Genomic DNA, 17,895 nt, shown 5'->3' with positions numbered 1-17,895 from the left:
ACAAATGGGCATAGAAGTTAAAGATAGAATCAGATCAAACATGAGAAACTGTTTGTTAACCAAGCCTGTATGTCCAGCATTTTATGCATTATAGGTGAACTGCAGGTGAAGTCACTCAATCCAGTCCCAGAGGCTTGTTGGGGGGACCATACCAAGGTCTCCTGGTGGCAGCTAGCTGAAAGAGCTACCCGGATTCATATCGCACGGCGGGAGGGTAAGACACACTGACACTATCGAACAATAAACAGTGTTCGAGAGGAGAACTGGAATTAACAGAATTCCGGGGGCCATCTCTCGAATGAAGAAAATCCTCCCTGTCCTGTCACCCCTGTTTTTGTTCATAGAAGTGAAGATGTGTCTGGCTCTTGCTAAGTGATGTGTTCTCGGGGAAAGGGTGGGGCTTCACATGGAAGCTGTTTGTCTGAGCGGTCTTATCGTGGGTGACATCCCAGATAACACAGCTCCGGATGAATCAGTACCCGAAGCCTCAGCTGGTTTGACCACCCTGGATCACGGGTTGACAGAAAACACTGGGGTGGATACTTCTGATTAATTGGGTTGGATAATATGTTTAGAAAATGGGGAAAATATTATGATCACTGTATTATGGGCTACATTCACCTGTGTGACTGTTTTAGTTTTATGGGGCTGTTGTCTAACTCCCTGTCTGAGGCCTTATTTCCAGGACTCTGGAGAAATCGATGGAAATAGATGGTGATGTACCAGCGGATTCCAGGTTCTGACCCGTGGAATGCTGAATGTATGTCTACAGAACAAGTGGACGAAAATTATAAATGAAATTATATTAAATTGGGAGGGTGTCCGTATGGGGATTACAGGATAACCGACTTGGGACAGTTCTGGGATTGGAAGAGAGGGTATCCTTATAGCATAGGGGATCCCACAAAGGTGGATAGGCTTTTCATGATATGGGAAAACCTGGGAGCACTGTTGAACTTTGTAAAGGTGATGAAATCTTGTTAACCATCAAAACTATTAAGCTCTCTGATGCAGGCACTTACACCCTCGGAATACAAAGGACCGGGACAGACACGATGGGTGTGTTTTCTATTAGGGTGCTGCCAAAACCAGAGGTCCCAGATGAACCAGGGCCAGACACACTCCTCTACCACCCCTGGACCGAACCTGCCACCACTGTATTAAAAAATCCCATTCAGGTAATTAATGTTAGACTATTCAGCTATTGATCAATTAGGCACTGAGACTGGTGTTATTGGTAGGGACAATTTGTGGCTTTCTTATGAGGTACAGTTAAGACCCTGAAAAGAAAGGACTACATGAGTTACATGAAACATTGGTCATGATGGACCTGTTCTGGCTACACACCCATTTGCTATAGGAGAAGGAGAGGGGTGGTTGTGTATTCTGAGAGGTTTATACCTGGTTGAGGCCAATTCAACTCTCTGTTCCTCTTTGAGCCTTGTGTTTCCTACAGTACCTCCTCATCGGGCCCCTTGGGGTGTTGAGGCATATGGGGGCAATTACAGTTGCATCACGGGTACAGGTAATGGCATTGATTATGGGAGATTGCCTGAAGCTGATTGCAGTAGTAACATAACCATTAATTCCACTTGGCCAGTTACAGGCCTAAACCAAACTAGTGGTCTGGCTGATGTGTGGTGGATCTGTGGACCCAAAAGAGTGCTGAGACCCATTCTTAGAGGAGACTGGCAAGGTACGTGTGCTCTGACCAGTTTGATAATTCCACTGACCATTGTTGATGTTACTGCTGAACAGTTGTTGGGTTCTGTATCCAGGGGACCTGAAAACATTCCATCCCATGGGAGACATAGAAGTAGTGCTCCATGGACAGAGGATGTAGTTGACATACACACTAACCTGTTAGGAGTGCCGGTGGGGGTTCCTCATGAGCTTCAGGCCTTGGGCAGGAATGATGGATTATAGGTCTAGCCATGGTGGATGCAAGACAGACTGCATGGATTCATTACATCTACTATGATCAACAGCGTTTTGTTAATTACCCCCGTGATGCACTCACTGGTATGTCTGAACAGTTTGAGGCCATATCTAGGGTTGCCAGACAGAATAGACTTGCTTTGGATATGCTTCTTGCCAGTCAGGGGGGCGTATGCAAGATGTACGGTGAACAATGTTGCACGTATATACCTAATAACACCAGTCCAGATAGTAGTATATCTAAGGCCCTTAGTGGGCTTGATGCACTATCTGCTGAGATGAGGACCATGGCGGGGGTGGAGGAGTCTGGCCTGTTCTCTTGAGTGGGAGCCTGGTTTTGGTAAGTAAACTAGAATGGTGGTTACTGGATTTCTGACCCTAATTTTTGTTATTTGACGTGTTGTGCTGCTTGCATCATACCGTGTTTTAAGAAGTCTGTTACAGATGTGGTGAAGGCTTCAGGCATGATGATGCCTTTGCTTGATGCTCCAGTTGGAGATGCTGATACTGAAGCATGCTTTCAGGGGAGGATGAGACTGACTGAGGATGACCCATGGTATGCTGTGGGCGAGGTAGTAGAATAAATCTTACACCACCACAGTTCCTTGTTATACATCTTTATGATGGGTTTTCTTTCCAGTATGTTTGTTCTCCCTGTTGTGAAGGTTTTGAGTCCCTGGGTGGCATGAAGCCCAACTGGTGCAGGATAGGAGTAGCTGAGAGGACCAGATGGTTTATAATAATGCTTTGCTTTGTTTTACTCTGTTTTCCATGACCAAAGTTTTATATCTTACATGTCAATAAACAATAAAGTGTTATCCTGTTTTTGCTAAGTGACACCCTTGTGGGTGATTGGTTCCTGTGTTTTACATTATAGCCATTACCATATATATGATTGAATATTATCTGCTGTTGGCTTGTGTTGATGTATGCAAGTGTTATGCAACATAGCTGACTTGAAACATTGTTAAAAGTGTCAGGGCCAGGGGACTTTCATGCTGAAAAAATACAGAAGGGAGGGCACATTCAGAGCGTGGGGTTGCGAGAACAAGCGTTTTTTTGTTGTTGTTAGATAACAGGAGCCAGGTGCATGATAACGGTATGGAGCATGAGAGCCTGGCTGCAACTTCTCTTATGACATTCCAGAATCGCATTGCAGTAGATATGCTACTGGCGGAGAAAGGTGGAGCTTGTACTATGTGTGGTGAACAGTGTTGCACTTTCATCCCTAATAACGCAGCCTCCGATGGTAGCTTGACCATGGCCCTAGAAGATTTGAGGACGCTCAATGGTAAAATGAAATCTCATTCTGGGATGGATACCTCGATGTGGGACTCCTGGATGAGTGCGTTTGATGTTTCCTCTGCTGGATAAAGACCTACTTGAATTCGAGGATGAGGAGGAGAGTGCCTATTAGATTTACATTATATCTGCTGTTGCCTTATGGGTATGTATGTGTTATGCAAGTGGATCATTCCGCCTGACTTGCCTAGTTTAAGTCACATCTCTTTGGAGATGTGAAGAGAGGGAATCACAACTTTTTCCTGCGGGAAAAAAGTTGGCTTATGTAGACAAGCATTTACTTTTATTTTGAGCTGTTGTTCTCCGCTCTGTAAAATGAGGGTTGTAAGTTCCTAGGTGGCTGGTAGCCAACTTAGTACATAGTGGGATTGAATGGAGAACATGATGTAATACATATATATCTATTTCTGTTTAAAACCGTGCCTTATTTCATAGTCCCATTGGGAGAAGTTTCTCTTTGTGTCTGGATCCAGTTAGGTTGTGTCACGTCTCTGGTGAGACGTGAAGAGAGGGTTTTGTAGAGAAATGCTAATTCTTATGTAGGTGACCAAACTATTGTTGATAAAGGGCTACAACTCAGAGTTGAGCCTGTGGGGTCCCCTACAGGATAGCTCCCGCATTACACTAATGGCCAAAACCAGCGCACACACACATGATCTCCGTTGTCTCTGAACGTTGAATGCCCGAAGAGGATTCTACGATGACGGACAGACAACTGAGCCAATGGCGGAAGACTACAGACTACACCCCAGATGAACCAATCCAAAGATCCGATCTTCCAGAATCAACCTACATTCTTTCCTATATAATAGTGGTGTACTGATTGTAACGGTCTCTTCTTCGTCTGTGCTTCCGTACGAACCAGCGGGAGAGCCGTAATTACGCTGTTCTAGATATCTTCACTCTGAATAAACTGTAGCTTGTCATACAATTTACCACCTTGTCTGAATCGATCCTTGACCGACTCGTCCGTCTACATATCCAATTACTAACAGAGGTAAAGGCAAAAAAGGCCATGATGGCAAAGTAAATACAATATAGCAAGGAAAATACTGGAATGGTAGTTTTGCAATGGAAGAATGTGCAAAGTAGAAATAAAAAATAATGGGGTGCAAAGGAGCAAAATAAATAAATAAATTAAAATTAAATACAGTTGGGAAAGAGGTAGTTGTTTGGGCTAAATTATAGGTGGGCTATGTACAGGTGCAGTAATCTGTGAGCTGCTCTGACAGTTGGTGCTTAAAGCTAGTGAGGGAGATAAGTGTTTCCAGTTTCAGAGATTTTTGTAGTTCGTTCCAGTCATTGGCAGCAGAGAACTGGAAGGAGAGGCGGCCAAAGAAATAATTGGTTTTGGGGGTGACTAGAGAGATATACCTGCTGGAGCGTGTGCTACAGGTGGGAGATGCTATGGTGACCAGCGAGCTGAGATAAGGGGGGACTTTACCTAGCAGGGTCTTGTAGATGACATGGAGCCAGTGGGTTTGGCGACGAGTATGAAGCGAGGGCCAGCCAACGAGAGCGTACAGGTCGCAATGGTGGGTAGTATATGGGGCTTTGGTGATAAAACGGATTGCACTGTGATAGACTGCATCCAATTTGTTGAGTAAGGTATTGGAGGCTATTTTGTAAATGACATCGCCAAAGTCGAGGATTGGTAGGATGGTCAGTTTTACAAGGGTATGTTTGGCAGCATGAGTGAAGGATGCTTTGTTGCGAAATAGGAAGCCAATTCTAGATTTAACTTTGGATTGGAGATGTTTGATATGGGTCTGGAAGGAGAGTTTACAGTCTAACCAGACACCTAAGTATTTGTAGTTGTCCACGTATTCTAAGTCAGAGCCGTCCAGAGTAGTGATGTTGGACAGGCGGGTAGGTGCAGGTAGCGATCGGTTGAAGAGCATGCATTTAGTTTTACTTGTATTTAAGAGCAATTGGAGGCCACGGAAGGAGAGTTGTATGGCATTGAAGCTTGCCTGGAGGGTTGTTAACACAGTGTCCAAAGAAGGGCCGGAAGTATACAGAATGGTGTCGTCTGCGTAGAGGTGGATCAGGGACTCACCAGCAGCAAGAGCGACCTCATTGATGTATACAGAGAAGAGAGTCGGTCCAAGAATTGAACCCTGTGGCACCCCCATAGAGACTGCCAGAGGTCCGGACAGCAGACCCTCCGATTTGACACACTGAACTCTATCAGAGAAGTAGTTGGTGAACCAGGCGAGGCAATCATTTGAGAAACCAAGGCTGTCGAGTCTGCCGATGAGGATATGGTGATTGACAGAGTCGAAAGCCTTGGCCAGATCAATGAATACGGCTGCACAGTAATGTTTCTTATCGATGGCGGTTAAGATATCGTTTAGGACCTTGAGCGTGGCTGAGGTGCACCCATGACCAGCTCTGAAACCGGATTGCATAGCAGAGAAGGTATGGTGAGATTCGAAATGGTCGGTAATCTGTTTGTTGACTTGGCTTTCGAAGACCTTAGAAAGGCACGGTAGGATAGATATAGGTCTGTAGCAGTTTGGGTCAAGAGTGTCCCCCCCTTTGAAGAGGGGGATGACCGCAGCTGCTTTCCAATCTTTGGGAATCTCAGACGACACGAAAGAGAGGTTGAACAGGCTAGTAATAGGGGTGGCAACAATTTCGGCAGATAATTTTAGAAAGAAAGGGTCCAGATTGTCTAGCCCGGCTGATTTGTAGGGGTCCAGATTTTGCAGCTCTTTCAGAACATCAGCTGAATGGATTTGGGAGAAGGAGAAATGGGGAAGGCTTGGGCGAGTTGCTGTTGGGGGTGCAGTGCTGTTGTCCGGGGTAGGAGTAGCCAGGTGGAAAGCATGGCCAGCCGTAGAAAAATGCTTATTGAAATTCTCAATTATGGTGGATTTATCAGTGGTGACAGTGTTTCCTATCTTCAGTGCAGTGGGCAGCTGGGAGGAGGTGTTCTTATTCTCCATGGACTTTACAGTGTCCCAGAACTTTTTTGAGTTAGTGTTGCAGGAAGCAAATTTCTGCTTGAAAAAGTTAGCCTTGGCTTTTCTAACTGCCTGTGTATAATGATTTCTAGCTTCCCTGAACAGCTGCATATCACGGGGGCTGTTCGATGCTAATGCAGAACGCCATAGGATGTTTATAAGTCTCCATGACACGTATCACTTCGTTGTCTTGTTGGTAATAGTAAAAATGCATGACAGTCCGCATTGTAATGGTCTAACAGGTGTTTTTCATGTTGTTTCTCACATTAAACAGACATTTGAGAACGGAATTGCTTACAGTTGTACCTACGACCTCAACACCCAATCTACTCACACGCGCAAATACTCACATTCAGACTCATACATACAGCTGTCCTTCTCTCCCCTTACATTCTTTCGTCTCAATTTTTTTTTACATTTGTCAGAGAAAATGACCATTTTGTGTATATTGCACCTTGCACTGACTTTACTGAACTATGGAGAAAACGAACATTGCTGCTGGGTGAGGACATCTGACAATGTGCTCTCCCGTCCATTAGACATTTTGTCTGCAGAAACTCGCTCTTTTTCACTCGGTCCACTCGTCCAAGTGCCGATGTATTTGTGGCATGATGTGAACAGTACAAATTTGTGTCACTACCAAGGTCTAATGGTTTTAAATGACTGTTTTGTATTGTCTGGAAACTCACTTGTAGAATTCGCTTGCGGTAGGTCTCTTAAAAAAGAGAAGCCGTACAATGTTATTAAACCGAGGTGCCTAGTTATTCTTCTTTTGTTGATATCAGGTAACGTGCAACCTAACCCTGGCCCTGATATACAATGTCTCCAAACCCCCTCTGATTTTAAATCAAGATCTGGTTTTGGTATTTTTCATTTAAATGTACGCAGCCTGTTGTCAAAAATTGATGGGGTTAGGATTTGGGCTAAATCAACTGATGCTGATGTAATTGTGTTTTCTGAAACCTGGCTCAGCAAGTCTGTTTTTGTGGTTACAATGTTTATCGCACTGATCGTTTTAAGAAAGGTGGGGGTGTGGCTATATGTGTAAATACTGTGACGACCCTCCCACTCTGTCTGCCGTATTCTGTCTTTGTTCTTGTTTCCTTATTAGGATGTCGGTGGGTGGAGTTGGGAGGGTCGTCAGCTTCATGGGAAACACCTGGGCCAGGTGTCTCCCAGGATAAATAGACTTCTTCCACATTCATGGAGGAGACTCTCTCCATGCAGACACCTTTGTAGATTGTGTTGGGGTTCTTGGTGGCCTTTTGTTTGTTTGCTTTGGCACCTTTCAACACCCTGCATTATCACATTCATGCATACAAAACACTCACTTACACTACTGATTACTGCTTACACACACCATTGTATATTTTCCTTAGTTGCTTTAGTTAATAAATATATATTTTGTTACTCCTTATCTCCACGTTGTCTCCCTTTGTTATGGGCTTTGAGCCGGTTCGTGACAATACTAAAATTCCCTGTAAGTGTGGCAAAGTCTGAAACTATATGTAAACAGTTGGAATTTCTTGCTTTGAATATTGACGTTTCAAAGGGTCTCTCTAACTCTCTATAACTGTGATTGGCTGTTATAGACCCCCCTGTGTTCTCGATGATGCATTTTCTTCTTTGACACACCTTATGTCTGAACTTCTTTACAGTGAAATGATCTTGATTGGTACTTGTCATGTCCTGACCTTAGTTAATTTTTTTATGTCTCTATTTTAGTTTGGTCAGGGCGTGAGTTGGGGTGGGCATTCTATGTTTTGTTCTGTGTTAGATTTCTGTGTTTGGCCTGGTATGGTTCCCAATCAGAGGCAGCTGTCAATCGTTGTCTCTGATTGAGAACCATACTTAGGCAGCCTGTTTTCCCACTATGGGTTGTGGGTAGTTGTTTTCTGTTTTGTGTGTATTGCACCTTGCAGAACTGTTCGTTTGTTGTGTTGTTGTTTTGTTCAAGTATTCGTATTTATTAAAAGTATTATGAATACTTACCACGCTGCACCTTGGTCCTCTTCTCCTTCTCCCGACGACAATCGTTACAGACCCTAGAAAGTTTTGGAAGGCTATTAAGTCTGGTAACAGTAATGTTAATGAATTACCGTCATGTGTTTTGAAGGACTCTGTTGCTGAATATGACAAAACTAAAATGCTGAATTGTTTCAATGAGTTACTTTGTATCATCTGGTAGGCTGTTTGATTCAGTGTCCTCTGTCTCTGTACAACCCTGTGTGGAGGAACCAGTGAGAGCTGGTCAAACTTTTAGCTTTTTGCCATTCTCAGTGCAGGTGGTACATAAACCCCAGAAATCCTTAGATCAGAGAAAGCCTGCAGGTCCTGATCTTTTGGATCCCTGCTTTTTAAATTTGGCAGCTGATTTCATAGCTGAACGACTTACATATCTGTTCAATCTAACCCTGGAATGTAATGAAATTCCAAAGATCTGGAAATCAGCATTTGTCCTACCACTTTTAAAAGGGGGAGATCCAACTATTTTAAATAATTATAGGCCAATCTCAAAGCTGTCACCCCTGGTGAAAATACTTGAACCCCTTGAGTGAACAGCTAAATGAGTTTTTATTTACTAACTCTATTTTATTAATGTACCAATCGGGCTTCAGGAAGAAGCATACCACAATTACAGCAGCCATGAAGGTTGTAAATGATATCACTGAAGCCCTTGACAAAAAACAGCACTGTGTCTCACTTTTTATTGATTTCTGTAAGGCTTTTGATACAGTTGATCATGCTATACTAAGGCAGAGATTGTCGAGTGTAGGTCTTTCAGAGCATGCAGTTGCATGGTTTGCTATCTGTCTGATAGAACTCAGTGCACTCAATTTGATGGGCTTATGTCTGTTAAATAGTCTGTCTTTAATGGTGTGCCCCAAGGTTCTGTACTTGGTCCTCTCTTATTCACTATTTATATAAATAATTTAGACAAAAATGTCCAAAATGCGCAACTTCATTTTTATGCTGACGATACTGTTATTTACTGTTGTGCCTTGTCTCTTACAAAAGCTTTCCAGAACTTGCAAACTGCTTTTTATACTGTTCAACATACCTTGTGTCAATGGAAGCTTATCCTCAATACTGACAAAACTAAACAAATTGTGTTTTCTAAAGCAAGAAGTAGACCTCTAAATCTTTCACCTATTACCACCTGTCAGGGCAAAGAGATTGAGGTTGTAACCTCATATAAATATCTTGCAATTTTAATTGATGACGGCCTCTCTTAAATTGCATATTCAACAACTTACAAAATAATTGAAGCTGAAATTGGGATTTTATTTTAGGAATAAGGCCTGTTTTTCTTTTGAAGCCAGAAGGAGGCTAGTAGTATCATCTACATTTATGCCTTTACTAGACTATGGGGATATTTTATATATGAATGCTTCCGCTCAGTGTTTGAGATCAATTGACACCCTTTACCATGGCACTTTGAGATTTATTTGCAAAACCCTTACGCACCACTACACTTTGTATACCAGGGTTGGCTGGCCTTCTCTAGTAACTCGTAGGCTCAGTCACTGGTATACTTTTATTTACAAAGCCAGTTTGGGTTTACTACCTTTTTATTTGGGCATTTTTATTGTTCAGAAATGTGGTGGGTACTCTCTTCGTTCGCTGGACTTTATCCTGCTAACTGTTCCAAATGTCTGAACTGAATTTGGTAAAAGGGCTTTTGTGTATAAATAATGCACAGACACGCTAAAGCTGTACAGTGTAGTTTGAGTAGTCCGTTTCAATTATTTGCAGATGTATTCCCTATTATTTACAAATCTAAAGATGTAACATTTGAAATGAATGTGGCAGAACAGTTTAGCATAGAGTTCCTGTGGGAGTCTTCTCCTTCAGTCTTTTTTCCTCCTTGGCCTCGTTTCTCATTACATGGGATTTCCCCAGTGCCAACTTCACATGAGATGGCCGCTGTCTACTGTCATGTAGTGCTGGATGACAGATATCGCTATGTCGCTGCTGTCCATAGTCCTGAAATATACAAACAAGGCTATTTGCATATGTACGACCGTCCAAACTTGACCCCACACACAAACACACACATTGATGCTAATTTTTCACACACTTTTGAACATTGCACAACCTGCAACAAAACACTGAAAGAGCATTTTATTCCAAATGTGTTTGTGTTTGAATAAAGACCCGAAGAATGAAATCAATGTGTGGATGTTGATTGGACAATGTATATGTGCTTTGCGGAAGCCATTTTTTTTGCATTCCCTGTAGCGTGTATTTTACTGGAGTATGATCAGATTGCTTTGTTTAAATCAGAAAAGTCTGGACACACCTACTCATTTAAGGGTTTTTCTTTCTTTTTACAATTTTTTACATTTTAGAATAATAGCGAAGACATCAAAACTATGAAATAGCACAATTGGAATCATGTAGTAAGCAAAAAAGTAGCCATCCTTCTCCTTGACCACGTTGCACACTCTTGGCATTCTCTCAAACCTGTTCATGAGCTAGTCACCTGGAATGCATTTCAATTAACAGGTGTACCTTCTTAAAAGTTAATTTGTGGAATTTCTTTCCTTCTTAAAGCGTTTGAGCCAATAGGTTGTGTTGAGACAAGGAAGGGATGGTTTACAGAAGATATCCCTATTTGGTAAAAGACCAAGTCTCAAATAAGCAAAGAGAAACAACCGTCCATCGTTACTTAAGACATGAAGGTGTGATAAGGAACATTTCAAGAACTTTGAAAGATTCTTCTAGTGCAGTCGCAAAAACCATGAAGCGTTATGATGAATCTGGCTCTCACGAGGAAGACCCCAGAGTAACCTCTGCTCCAGAGGATACGTTTAGTAGAGTTAACTGCACCTCAGATTGGAGCCCAAATAAATGCTTCACAGAGTTCAAGAAACACACAACTCAACATGCACTGTTCAGAGGAGAATGTGTGAATCAGGCCTTCATAGTCGAATTGCTCCATTGAAACCACAACTAAAGGACGGACACCAAAAATAAGAAGAGACTTCTTGGGCCAAGAAACAAGAGCAATGGACCTTAGACTGGTGGAAATCTGTACTTTGGTTTGATGAGTCCAAATTTGCGATTGTTTCCTTTCACTGTTTGTGTAAAGAATCCAGGGTGTTTAGTTGTGTCACGACTTCCGCCGAAGTTGGTGCCTCTTCTTGTTCCGGCGGCGTTCGGCGGTCATTGTCACCGGCTTTCTAGCTACCACCGATCTATGCTTCTTTTTCCATTTGTTTTGTCTTGATTGTACACACCTGGTTCCCATTACGTTATAATTATTTCCCTATTTAACCCTCTGGTTCCCATGATGTTTTGTGCGTGATTGTTCCTTGTTGAGTGTTAGTCTTCTGTGTCATTGTGTGTTTTTCCCTGCGTGGAATTTATGATTGTTTATTTTTCGAGTAAACTACGTTATTTTACTCAGTTCTGTGTCCTGCGCCTGACTCCGTGCTCACCTCTGCACACGGACACTTGACAGAATCACGCACCAAAAATATGGAATCAGCAGGTGCACCCAGTCCTCCTGTACCAGTAGAGGAACGCGTCCAGCAGCACGCGACTATGCTCCAACATCTTGGCACAGCCATGGATTGCGTGCTGCTCACCATGAAACGATGGGAGAGAGGGGGTTTTCCCACACCTCCATCAACTTCACCCCAACCAACACCACAACCCACACCACTGTCCACCCCTCCGTCACCTGGACTTCAGGACCCTGGCTGCCAGCGTGGGATGGAATGAGAGGGCCCTGATCAACCATTACCGGTGTAGTCTATGTGGGGACATTCGTCGGGAGCTGGCCTGCAGGGACACCACCCTTACCCTCGACCAGCTGGATAACCTGTTGGCCACCACCGGACGTCCGGATCAGGGTCCGTCCATTCCATCCCCCAGTACCTCCGATCCTACACTGTACTTTTGGTAATACTTTGTGAGTAGGCAACAAATACAATCATCTTAAATTGACATGTTGAATTTCTTTGCCATAGTAAATTGTATATTGCGCAAATTTCCCTAATGCGGACAGTGTGTGTTACTACCTTACACAAGCTTGCATTTTCACCCTATAAATCTAAGTGGAATTACACAAAATGTTAACCTCAGATTGGTGATGTTAGTCTAAACGTTTATAGACATCACAATGACAAGATTGATTGTTTTAAACAGATCTGTCACGACTTCCACTGCTTTCGGCGGTCGACATCACCGATCTTCTAGCCATCGCCGATCCACCTTTAATTTTCCATTTGTTTTGTCTTGTTTTCCCACACACCTGGTTTACATTCCCTCATTACTAGACCGGGTCTGGCTCTCGACCCGAAACCTGCCCCTCCGCCTGCCCTGCCGAAAGTTGGGTCCGCGGTTTGTGGGGTCGTTTAATGTCCTGAGGAGACTGAACGAGGTGTGTTACAGGTTACAGCTCCCACCCGATTACCGTATTAACCCCTCAATCATGTGTGTCACTTCAGGCTGGTGGTGGCTGGTCCGCTCCAGGAGTCTGAGGTGCGGGAGGTTCCTCTGCCCCCTCTGGACATCGAGGATTCGAGGCATCGGGCGAGGGGCCTTCAGTAACTTGTGGAGTGGGAGGGGCACGGTCCATAGGAGGCATGCTGGGTACTGGTGGAGGACGTGTTGGACAATTCAATTCTGCGGGATTTCCACCGTCTCCGTTCGGATCGCCCTGCACCTCGCCCTCTGGGTGGTCCCCGAGGTCGGTGTCGGTGCGCTGCTGGAGCCCCACGTCAAGGGGGGGGGGATACTGTCACGACTTCCCCGGAAGTCAGTTCCTCTCCTTGTTCAGGCATCGTTCGGCGGTAGACTTCACCGGTCTTCTAGCAATCGCCGATCCACCTTTCATTTTCCATTTGTTTTGTCTTGTTTTCCCACACACCTGGTTTACATTTCCTCATTGCTTGACGTGTATATAACCCTCTGTTCCCCCCATGTCTGTGTGTGGAATTGTTTGTTGTAAAGTGTATGTGCACTTCAGACTGGTTTGCGATGGGTTATTTCAACCCATATTTTGTTGTTCTGGGTGCTGTTGGTTTTCTCCTCATTAAACTGCTCCGGTTTTAACCCAGTTCTGCTCTCCTACACCTGACTTCCCTGCAGCCCATTACGCACCTCCTAAAAGATCAATATCTTAGGTCTTGTACCATTGATTTTTCCAAGCGCTGGGATGCGCAGAACTTAGAACGTGGAGTTAATGAAATGCCCAGGAAATGGCACAGAAAATGTGGGGCGGCCTCTCCATAAAAGTCAATGGCCACACACCAATACATGGATTTGACAGTCAAATTATTACTTAAATAGCAGTCAACTGTTGTCACTGTTGTTATTCTATAGAGGGTCGTGATTCGTTTAGGTTAACTAACAAAAAAAGTGGTCTGGTCCCTTTTCCATGATGAAAGCCTCCCGAAATTAAAATCCAATATTCCAAAATATAGATATAAGCCTTCAAGTACTCATCTAACCAGTTTCTTCAGGGCCAACCAGTCCCCCTGTCGCCCTGAAACCCAAACCCCATAAGAAGAAGCCCAAATATGACCTGCCCTTGCCCAGTATACATACAAGGTCAGGGGACAACACTGGTTTTTCATCTTGTAGTTAAACTTGTTTTATACACAGTCTCAATGTCATTCCGCTTGGAGGGGTCACTCAGGTAGTCCACAAAGTCGTTATAGGTACGGATGAATTTGGCCTCGTCCTATGACAAAGAAAATAGCATCTTAGTGAACAGAACACATTTCCCCTCAGGGACGCTCTCTTTCCCTTGAAAGAGAATGAGTTAGTGAGTTACCATGTGGTTGGCCTGAACAAGGCCCAGGAGGACCTTTCCCGCCACAAACAGATGGTTCCTGCTCAGGGTGGAACCAAGCAGGGTCTAGGGAAGAGGGAAGAGTTAGGGTGAGACATCTTCCTCTTGTAGAACAAGAAGTCACAGAGACAAAAATAACAGTGGGTCCACTCACAGTGAAGGCCTGGCGCAGGGAGACGAGCCTCAGGACGATGTCCTCCACTCTCTTGGTGGTAAGGAAGAGGCTGTGAAAGGGAGGGAATGAAGCATGTCAACCATTAGAGTCAATTGGGGATAACAGCATTATGACCACTATCCTTCAGCATTTGACAAGCTCAGACTACACAGACATTTAGAGGAACTCACTTTAGCAGAGGAACCTCCCTCTCCTCAGGCAGCAGGTCCTCCTCCCAGCCCTACGACAACAAAACAAGCATTCAAAATCAGTGACCAGTGCAATGACATAACAAATAATCGGTCAATGGAAGGATCTTAATGCTCCTAGTCAATAGTATGTGTGTGTAACGTCTGACCTCATAGCAGTTGTGGCCCTCAGGCTCTGGGTCAGTGAACTGCTGAGTGGTGGGAGTAGAGAAGGAGGCAGCCTCCGACCACGCTGAAGAGGAGAGAAGCCCGTCCAGCCCCATGTGGAGAGTGGCGTACACCACTGAGACATCAGTCTGCTGCTCAAAACACACACACCTGTTTACCACACACACACACACACACACACGTTATTAGAAAACACACCAAATCGAATGCCAAAATGCCCAGTAATGTCTAGTCTATATACATAGGAAATCGTTTATTTACCTGGTAGCAGCCAAGCGTCACGTCCACAGACATCTCGTGGCGGAGGTGAGACGCATAGTGGGTCACCCTGCCAGCCACACGCTGACAAAGAGAGAATACATATTAAGGCCAAATGGAATAAGTGAAGAAAAGCCTAATCTAATACTATTACAGTAGTATTTATGTCTTACCTGGATCCAAGTGATGGACTGCACTTTGGTGGCACAGTAGGGGATTCCCTCTGGACTAAGCCTGGCTGTCTCCTTGGAGATGGCCCACACCAGTTGAGTCTCCAGGCCTCTCACCCTACTCACGTGGTGCATCCTCACCACCACCTGCTGTTGAGATAAACAACAAGACAACATCAACAAAACCACTTCGGCAATTGCTGTGACACATTTCCATCAAGATCAAATGACTGACAATATAGATTATGATTAGGTTGTTACAAAGACACATACCTGGGATCCCCCACGCATGTAGGTGATGATGGGGCTGATGAACTGGAAAGTTCTCCAAGCTTTAACCACCGGACCGGCATTGTTCTGCACATTACAATACATTCATGTTGGAAACAGTAAACATTGTAACAGTGATGTGACTGTGTGTGTGTGTGTGTGTGGGGGGGGGGGGGATCACAACAGGCCCACAGTACTGGGGGCTGAACCTAATCGGAATCAACTGCCAATTGCCAGTGACCTCCTAAAGCAGAAAGCAGACAAGAGATTTGTTTCATGTTAAAGAGACACAACTTGAATATCTGGGATATTTTTCAAACATAAAACCCCAAACTTTCAGAAAATTGTACCAGACAGGACTGCCAAAATTGGACCAGACAGGACTGCCAAAAAGTGCTCTTCACTGACGAGTCGCGGTGTTGTCTCACCAGGGGTGATGGTCGGATTTACGTTTATCGTTGAAGGAATGAGCATTACACCGAGGCCTGTACTCTGGAGCGAGATCGATTTGGAGGTGGAGGGTCCGTCATGGTCTGGCGCAGTGTGTCACAGCATCATCAGACTAAGCTTGTTGTCATTGCAGGCAGTCTCAACGCTGTGTATTACAGGGAAGACATCCTCCTCCCTCATGTGGTACCCTGCCTGCAGGCTCATCCTGACATGACCCTCCAGCATGACAATGACACCTGCCATACTGCTCGTTCTGTGCATGATTTCCTGCAAGACAGGGATATCAGTGTTCTGCCATGGTCAGTGAAGAGCCCGGATCTCAATCCCATTGAGCACATCTGGGACCTGTTGTATTGGAGGGTGAGAGCTAGGGCCATTCCCCACAGAAATGTCTGAGTACTTGCAGGTGCCTTGGTGGAAGAGTGGGGTATTTGTCTGTGAGTATAACAGAACTGATATTGCAGGCGAAACCCTGAGGAAAATCAAAACAGGAAGTGGCTTCTATTTTGAAAACTCCATGTTCCATAGCCTCCCTTTGCACCATTTAAAGGGATATCAAGCAGATTCCTTTTCCTATCGCTTCCTCAGGGTGTCAAGTCTTCAGACATAGTTTCAGGCTTTTATTTTGAAAAATGAGCCAGAAAGATAACATTGCGGCAAGTGGTCACATGAGTTTTGCTTGCGCAACAGAGTTTGGACAGCTATTGCTTTTCCCTCTCCTACTGTGAAAGACATTTGCGGTTGATATATTATCGATTATATATATTTTTTAAAACCTGAGGATTGATTATAAAAAACGTTTGACATGTTTCTGTGGACATTATGGAAACTATTTGGAATTTGTCCACGTTGTCGTGACCGCTCTTTCCTGTGAATTTCTGAACATAACGCGCCAAACAAACAGAGTTATTTTGGATATAAAAATAACCGAGCTACTTGATGCTAAGTGTACTTAATGTTTTGTCGAGCGATCGATAAACTTACACAAACGCTTGGATTGCTTTCGCTGTAAAGTATAATGTCCTGACCTTAGTATTCTTTGTTTTCTTTATTATTTTGGTTAGGTCAGGGTGTGACATGGGGGATATGTGTGTTTTACTTATTCTAGGGTGTTTGTAGATTCCGAGATCAGACGAGATCAGGCGTACTCAGGCCGGTGTGGTCGTAAGCGAGAAATTATCTCATGGTGCACTATATAAAGTCAAAGTGAGTCTGATTAACAGCTGTTGCATTTTCACCATTTAGATAAGCATCTTTGTGTCACTCAAAAAGTGGAAGAAATTGCATATACTGTAGCCATAATTTGTAGCACAGATTGTTGGATGACATACAAACTAACCTTGCTTACTTATTTCAAAGCAAGGGCACATATTTCAGCCTTGTGGGAAAAAACGGACAAAGAGTTGAAATTCCACAAGGCAGTGACAAAAAGCTTAACAGCACCTGGTATTACCAGGCGGTCTCCCATCCAAGTACTAACCAGGCCCGACCCTGCTTAGCTTCCGAGATCAGACGAGATCAGGCGTTCTCAGGCCGGTGTGGTCGTAAGCGAGACATTATCTCTTGGTGCACTATATAAAGTCAAAGTGAGTCTGATTAACAGCTGTTGCATTTTCACCATTTAGATAAGCATCTTTGTGTCACTCAAAAAGTGGAAGAAATTGCATATACTGTAGCCATAATTTGTAGCACAGATTGTTGGATGACATACAAACTAACCTTGCTTACTTATTTCAAAGCAAGGGCACATATGGGAAAAAACTGACAAAGAGTTGAAATTCCACAAGGCAGTGACAAAAAGCTTAAAGCACCTGGTATTCCCAGGCGGTCTCCCATCCAAGTACTAACCAGGCCCGACCCTGCTTAGCTTCCGAGATCAGATGAGATCAGGTGTACTCAGGCCGGTGTGGTCGTAAGCGAGAAGCTCTCTATTGGTGCACTATATAAAGTCAAAGTGAGGCTGATTAACAGCTGTTGCATTTTCACCATTTAGAAAAGCATCTTTGTGTCACTCAAAAAGTGGAAGAAATTGCAGCACAGATTGTTGGATGAAATACAAACTAACCTTGCTTACTTATTTCAAAGCATATACTGAAATACTGAAGTATTAAAATTAATACAGGTAATTTATCAAATATACTTAAATATCAAAAGTAAAATCATATATAATTTCAAATTCCTTATATAAAAAAAACAGACG

The 17,895-nt window shown here is 43.8% G+C and overlaps 1 non-coding gene and 1 pseudogene across 1 annotated transcript; both read right to left on the bottom strand.

The window, feature by feature from the left end:
• Positions 1 to 17,126: 17,126 nt before the first annotated feature.
• Positions 17,127 to 17,245, bottom strand: LOC116368108 (uncharacterized; annotated as a pseudogene).
• Positions 17,246 to 17,494: 249 nt separating this feature from the next.
• Positions 17,495 to 17,613, bottom strand: LOC116368107 (5S ribosomal RNA). Its single transcript, XR_004208487.1, has one exon. It is a non-coding gene; the product is annotated as a 5S ribosomal RNA (ribosomal RNA).
• Between the last annotated feature and the right edge of the window lie 282 nt (positions 17,614 to 17,895).

This window comes from Oncorhynchus kisutch, unplaced genomic scaffold, assembly GCF_002021735.2.
Source record: "Oncorhynchus kisutch isolate 150728-3 unplaced genomic scaffold, Okis_V2 scaffold1852, whole genome shotgun sequence".
Taxonomy (NCBI): domain Eukaryota; kingdom Metazoa; phylum Chordata; class Actinopteri; order Salmoniformes; family Salmonidae; genus Oncorhynchus; species Oncorhynchus kisutch.
This window is presented reverse-complemented; position numbering and strand designations above follow the sequence as displayed.